Source organism: Hirundo rustica, chromosome 19 (genome assembly GCF_015227805.2).
Source record: "Hirundo rustica isolate bHirRus1 chromosome 19, bHirRus1.pri.v3, whole genome shotgun sequence".
Lineage (NCBI taxonomy): Eukaryota > Metazoa > Chordata > Aves > Passeriformes > Hirundinidae > Hirundo > Hirundo rustica.
Genome location: NC_053468.1, coordinates 8,483,790 through 8,491,977, shown reverse-complemented (window position 1 = coordinate 8,491,977; position 8,188 = coordinate 8,483,790).

Genomic DNA, 8,188 nt, shown 5'->3' with positions numbered 1-8,188 from the left:
AAGTGTGGGAGGCTTATAAGAAACATTCCCCATCCTCGAAAAAACCCCAACCAAACAACCTACCAAAAATATCACACTGGAGTCTGTGAACCCTACTCACATATTTTTAAAAAGATATTTAGTTCTGTTGGTCATTGCATAAGTGAAATGCTTTCATTTCTTAATTCAAACTGCATTGCACTGAAAAAACATGCATGTGCACTTACTTAAGCTTAGAGACTGAGGCGGGAAATCAGTTAAAAATAAACCAAATTATTTATTTCCTCTCTGAGATTTCTTTCACCAGTGTTGAAGCTACCTTTAAAGTTTGACGGTTGACATGAAGTTGCTTCCATTTCCCATTGGAAACAGGTATAACCTGTGTGGTAAGGGAGCTTGTTTCTGTGATCTGAAAATACAAAAGGAAATTTTAAAGGAATAAGCATGGAATGTGTTTTGTATATATAAAATTATATTCACACCTACATATGCAAAAACACTACACTGCAAACACATTTAGTATGACTAAAAATGTTCTGCCACAAATTGAGACTGGGTGATCTCTTGCTAGGAACAAAAGATTTTGCATAACTAACAAAAGATTAAATCAATTTAATATTGATGTTTTCTCAATTTGAAGAGGATGCACCAAAATAAATGAAGTAAATAAGGAGAGCAAGTTGTTCCTTTGAATTCATATTTTCTCTCAGTAAGCAACTTATTTGCATAAAGATTTTCAGTAAATAAAGATAAAACATCCTGCTTTCCAGATTGTCACTAATGTTGGAAATTATCCCAAATTAATAACATTTTCAAGTGGCAACATGGACAAAAGCGATCAGTATCCTCTGTCTGTGTGTAGTACAAAGTGAACATTTAAATGCAATCAATAATCCAAGGTAAAGAGATGATGGCTACACAGCAAGACTCAGTAGGATATAGATTTCAGGATGCAAGTCAACAAAAATGTAATCACTCAGCCCAGCTGCAGCATATTCCTCAGACACTACTTAAAAGCTCATTTGCCACCAAGGAATATTCTCAGGAGCAGATCAAACCACTGAAGGATGATCTTCTCCGTGTGCCACGGGATAAATAGCAGAAAATACCATCACTGGAGCCCAAGTCATGTGGACTCTGAGCCACAGGAGCTGTATAAATATGAGCAAGCAAAGTGACACATCTCTACACTGCCTGAGACTGAGCACGAGTCACTCAGCCACGGAGCAGTGGGGTCTGCTCCTCCCACCCAGCAGTGATCTTCACTAATCAGTGACCACACCAACATAAAGTCCACATATTACCCACCTTATACACCCAATCCCCAATGAACAGCACCCAAAATATCAAGCAGCACCTGACACATAACTTGTGTGTGAAATTCCAGCCGCATCTGAAACCAAACTTTGGGAAGTGTTGGTCTGACACATTTGATTTCACATGGCACAAGTCCTTCAAATCATACTGAAACCTTTGCCAAAATCCATGAGAAGTTTCCAGAGCTCTATGGCAACTGCAGTTCTCACTACACAGGTACAAAGCTGTTGTATTTAAGACTCTACAGGGCTGGTTGCTCCAGAACAGAGTAACTCTCCCTGGAGACACATGAAATCACTCCTTCTGACTGAAAACATTTAAGCACAGTGGGTACTCATCAACACATCCCTATGATAAAAAATTTTATAGCATTTTTTGTATGCTGATCCTCTCCAGGGTCTAGAAAGGGCTGGAATCCTGTCTGGTTTGTACAGCACTGGTGAAATTGTTAACAGAGTTTTTCAGGGCGATATTCTTTCAGCTCTGCACACCTGCATGTTTTGTGTTCCATTTTCTCCCCAGGCCACATTTCTGTAGCTGCTGCTGTCTCAGGTTCATTTCAGACTCCATTCCCATCAGCTCTAACCAAAGTACCTGCCTAGGCATGAACCCAAGGGCCTCAGCTCCTCTTTTTCTGCCCTTAGTAGATGTGGCAGGCTTGCACACAGCAGTCAGACACTGTTCATGTCTGGAGCTTTGCTCTCTCTCCTTCTCTTCCCCAAATCCCTTCCAATAATCTTTCCCTGCTCAAGACGAGCGCAACTGGTAGACATCCTTTAAACTGCACAGTTAATGCTTCTGTACCTGCAAGCAAGAATTAAAGCAGGTGATTTGTATAAGCAGCAGGACATGAATGACAAAAAATATATTTTATAGAGTTTTCCTGTCCATTACTGGGAAACCAGGACTACTACTAAGGCAAAAAAAACAGACAACCTTCATTGCAGGGAAGTTTCATGGAACACACAAATTGGTATAGGTTTTTGTAATCTCCTTACATTCATGAATTTAACAAACAATTGATGCTAATAAATCACACATATAAAACAGCTTACAGCATGTGTCTTCTGATTGATCGCTGCATAAACTTCATTACAGATGTTTGTAAAAGATTTTTCTCTCATGTTTGAGGATGGCAGGCATGACACCTGCATTATCCAGATCACCTCAAGCAAAGAAATTGAAACAACTGGCAACCACCACTAAAGCTGTAACAAGATGTACAGGTCCCTGTGGTCACTCAGAATATTTTCAATAAAATATTTTCTACTAGGATAAAAAATTAAAAATCAAGTTCATCAAAATACTTTATTAATTTGGATAAAATTCTGATGAAAATCAGGCAGGTTTCCATTGGAAAGTTACTTCATTTCCTCATAGCCCTGCAGCAATCATCCCAGCAGGCTGTGGAAACCTAGAGATAAAGAAGTCCTAAACTCACCACTAGCAAATTCACAAGCCAAGTCTACAAGGCTCCCTGCCTTGTAGTAGAGTGATTTTATGATGCCCTGAGTTCAACCTGAGCCTTCAGTTCAGAGCTTGTCCCATAAAGTACAGAGAAAAAATAGCAGAGAAAAAACCAGCCTGGAGCTGCTGAAGCAATAGCATCTGTTGTAACCTAGGGAATATCCAGGTAATGCTATCACATCCCACAGAATCACCCAAACATCTGTTTCAGGCAGATGTGCAGCAGTGTCAGGCTGGTCTGATGGGCAAGTAGAGCACTGAACTGGCACAGATGAGTCAGGCTCCTCCTCACAGGTTAGGGTGACATGAAGCCCTGTCCCTGAACTGGGAGGAGACATCTGGCTCTGAGCAGCATCTGCTCCTCCCCTCGAGTCAATGTGGAGTCCTCAGGCCTTGGACACGGAGCTCCAACCCGCACCCCAGTGGCCCCAAACTCCTCCACAAGCACCTTCCTCCCAGGTACACCCAGCCCCACGTATTTTCAAAAGTTTCACTTCCAGTCAAGGGCTGAAACACGTGCATGGTGCTGTGCTGGAGAGTTCAGTCCTGCACTGCAGAGATGTTAACATGCAGAGCTGGTTTCCGTAGGGAAGGGAGGTCAGAGCGAGTTGTGAGAGGTTTTACCAGAGAAAATGAGTCTGTGGTAGTTAGAGTCTTCCCTCACTGACCCTTCTGTGAAGCACATCCTCCTGGTTTCACAGTGAGAGAGTTGCCAGACAACCACAAAGCCCATGCTCACCCTCCTGTACCAATAACAGCTGTGACACCTTTGAGGAAATCACCTCCCTTGGATCTCATCCTCAGAGCACCTGTGCAGCATAAAGAACCCAATCACAGCACAGATAAAACACCAAGAATTCACACCTTGCTCCGTAGCTCCCTTACACCAATGAACCTTCAAGACTACAACAAAGAAAAATAACCAAAAATTACTCAAACTACTGACAAACTACCAAACCAACTGTCTGCCCATTTACTTCAGTCCTATAAGGCCATTTTCTTATTTGCTAGAGAATCCCACAACCTCAACTCACTGACTGCATGGGCTACTGTTTACAAGATTATCCAAAAAAATTATAAAATCCCAGCTTTCCTGCTGGTTTAATATGACAATATAACCTGTCATTAGCTAAGAGGAGCAAAATAACTGAGTTGATTGAGGAAATTTGATTGCCTTTGCCCCTTGCTGATGAATATAAGCTATTTTAAAAATTAAAAAGCTATTAGACTAGTGAAAATAATTTTGAACAGTAATCTCTTGATACAGTATTTTCATGTTTAAAGATCAGCTGGCAGAAGCATGACTGCTAATACAGGCCTGAAAATTCAAAACTGGAGATAATGGTCAATTCCTCCACTATTCTTGTCTAATTAGAGAATTCTGCCTCAGTTGAAATCCATTTAAGTGAGCAACATCCGTATATTGAAAAGAAAGATTAAGAATACATTAGGTCACAGTAAGAATCCTTATTATGTGAGTAGGCAATTACAAAAGACATCTCTGATTTTCCAGCTCCACCTCTTTTATTGTATTTTCTTCTCTGTCAATACAAAACTGTGACAAGGTTTTAAATCAATAATAATTCCCCTCCCCACTTTTTCTTTTTTTTTTTTTTTTTTAATGACACAGTAGAAAAAAATAGATAGCTACTAAAAACAATGGTCTTGTGAGAAAGCACAAACATCTGCTCCCTAGAAAGGGTAGGGAAAGAATAAATATTAGAATTCCCTCTCTACAAAACTGGTAGCAGAATGTGCTGGAATGCTGTACCCAAAGGAATTGCTTCGTTGTAGTTTGTGGACAGCCAATTGGCAAAGCAGAAATTAGGTCAAATTTTCATGAAACCAGCCCCACACATACACGTTCATGAATAAGTGGCTTGTGTTCCAAAAGCATCTTCTAATGACCATTATCTGATGGTTGAGTGCTGAACAGTCCCAAAAATAAAGTAAAACATTGTTATCTCCAGCAAATTTGATGAAGTGAGCTTCTGCCTAGTGCTCTGGGTAAGATTTGGTTAGAACAAAGGGCAGACAGCCTGGCAACAGCACCAAAGAAGGAAAAAGTTCAAAAGTTTGCCAGTATACTATCTAAAAATTGATAAATAAAGCCCCTAGGAAACAGTTATTGAAAACTCAGCACTATGAAGCCTAAGGCTACACTTTTACATCTCTGTAATTCCCTTACCTTCCAAACCAATCAAAAGCAGCATGGAATTTGTAAAATCTAACAATCCCACTGTGGTAAGAAACCATTTTCCATGAGATACAATTGCATCATTTTATCATCAGGCAGAAATACGACCCCATATGTGATTAATATTGGGAAAATGCATGAAGTTTTCTTGTCCTTTCAAGAATATGTTATTCCTTTTAGCTTGATGTATCAAAGAAAAAACATTTTAAAAGTTCAGGGAATTTTGTGACTACTGATGGACTTTCACACCTGCTGACAGTTAAGATAGGGTCATGGTTATATCACTTGCAATGGCACAGCCTCGTAACAATTTTCCTTTCTTCCTTAATCACATTAGTTAACAAAAGCAAAGTAAAAGTTAGAATTTCAGGTATTTGCAATGTTTCCTCAATAGCTTTTCATTTCTATTTGGGCTGAAACTTGATCTATTCTGAATAATGGAAACAATGTTCAAAGCATACATCCCCCCAGCATTACACTTAGTTAATGGCCTTGTGATATTGTGATTTTTATACTCCATATAAAGGTCTCCTTTAGGTTTAAAAAAAAGAAAATGTGTCTTTGCATTTGAAGCAAAGCCAAATAATGCTGTACTGCTGGGCAGTTTTCAAAGCCACATTAAAAGAGGATCATAAGAAAAAGAGGCATCCAGTACAAAAACACTACATGGCTCCTTCTCTGTACTCCATGATTTTGTTAAGATACTCGTTTAATCCAGCCATTTACTGAAACAGGCTTTATAATATATATTAAATATTTTTGCCTCCTCTAACTGACAGATCTGGTTTGGGGAATCTTGACCCTTCAGTTCCCCAGAAGCCATATTAGATTGTTTCAAAAGTGTTAGGAATATTGTGAAAACCATAACAAAAATGTCTGTTTCCCTAATGGATAAGCTTGTTTTTGGATGGTGGGTGGCCTTATAAAATCAGGTAGTCTATTAAATTAATAACTAGCCTGTCATTTCTTCTAAGTGCAGCTAACAAGCAATTTGTAAGTTCCCATACGAAGCTATTTTGAGAATGAGAAGTTCCTTTAACACAACAATCTATTCTGAGGGTGAAAAGTAAGCGCACCTGTAACAACAAGGGATTTGTCCCATGAGAATCAGTAAAGAAAATATGTAAACAATCTGAGAATAGATAGATTAGATGGACAAGTAAAATGTCTTTTATTAACCAGTAGAATAATTTACAAAAAAGCTATTAACCAGTTAGAAGTTACCCTCGAGGTTTGTAAAAACTATATAAAAGACAGCATGCAGCCATAATAAAGAGAATGCTGAAGATTTTTACTGTGTCACTCTGTATGTTGTGACCATCCTAACAACAACACCTGAGCAGCACAGGAGCTCCAGACATAGCCCTGAGAAAGGAATATTGGCCTAATTTTCCCTGCATGGAGATGCATCAGGGTATCCCACACTGGGCAGGAGCCAGCCAGAGCCCCACCCCTGCTCTGCTCCCTGCCCTCTGCCCGAAGGGAAGGAGCTGTCCTGAGACCCCCTGCAGCAGGCAGGGTCAGGCAGCACACAGCCAAAGGCAGCTTCTTGCCCATCTGAATAAATTACACAGGTCTAGGAGCCAGTGGACATCTGGCCCCTAGCCCTGGATAAAGTAGCCCAGGGTTCCAGAGGAGTTCCTGCACACACCAAGGCAGGGGCAGAGCCACAAGTCTGTAAATGCCTTTTACATATGCTGCCCTGAAGTGAATTACAGGTGGGTTTGCTCCTTAAACCTAAAGGTTAGACTGTCAAAAATCTTTATCCAGACACTGTGTTCCAGAGCCTGGAAGTCTACAGGTTACCTAAACTCAGAATTTATTCCACTGGCTTCCCTGTGTGTGCATTCATGTGTATGCATATGTTTAATACACATATTAAATTTTAAATAGATTGCTTTTAACTAATCACATCAAGTGGCATTTGTGCAATGTAAATATTTGCTTTGTTGCTTTAACACTCTTTCAATTACACAGAAAATTTCAGAGAAATAAAATTACAGCAGGCCGAATATTAAAAGGTGGGGAGGGAAAAGAGTGAGAAACTAAGCTTCAAAGGGAATTCTACACTTTGATTTTAGTTTGCTTACTCCAAATGCTCACATTTTGCTACACAGATGTCAAACCAGGAGGCAGGTAATAAAGCAGGTTTCTTCAAGATTTTAAAAAAATTACATTTAAATGATCAAATTAAACCATATTCCAAGCATTGCAGAAATTACTGACATATTATTAGTTCTTCCCTAAACGTTATTGAACCATCTCTTTCCATTGTAGCAGGGGTCTGTCAGCTATGCAGGTCCTTGCCAAAAATAAAGAAAGGATGGCAGCATTCCCCATCTGCTGATGAGTCCAATCTAAGGGAAGACAAAACACTGATTTTATTTACCTCTGTTCCAATTATTGTCAGGCGATACAAACAGTCATCATGACACACAGCCAGGTTTATTCATGTGCCCAGCAAGCCAGGCCAGGCATAATAAAGAGCTTAAACACTCCGTTTGGAATACAGGCAACTTGGAATGGCTTTTATTGAAACTTAAGCATGGGAAATATTGGGCAATGGATTTAGGTATCACACAATCAGAAATATGTTTGGCTCAAAAACACAGCACATGGCAATCCTCAGAGAATGAGGTGACTATCATTACACAGGCCTGCCTTGCTCTCCCTGCCAAAAGAATAGCTTGGAATAGCACAGAGCACATGGCACTTTAAACTTAGAGGAGAGAGACTGCAAAGAGCTTTATAGAGTAGGAAGGGAAAAAAAAAAATAAAATTATTGTAAAGTATCTGTGCCCTTGAAAGACAGCTCCTCATAAACCACCAGCAGTTCCTGTACTAGAGCCACCCCGGAAGAGAAAGGACTCTTAACATCAAGAAATGGGACAAAGAGGCAGCAGTAGGGCTCTGCCCAATTCCTGGGTTTCTCCTGCTCACGGGCATTAACATCTCTTCCAGGCAGAGACCAGGGGATCCCACTGTGGGCAAAGAGGTTGTGTTTGTGCTGAGGGCACATGCTTCCACATTGACCAGTTCTGCTTCACCCTCTCCCTCTGCTACTCCATTTGTTTCCAGCTCGTGGATTCTTTCTGCTGTATCCTTTGGGCTGGACCATGTGCCTCCCCTGAGGCTGCACAGGTGACACACCACGTGGCCCTGATCCACAGGGAGAATCCCAAGGCACAGCCTCCCTAATAACTAAGGATGCACAACTCACATTTGCTG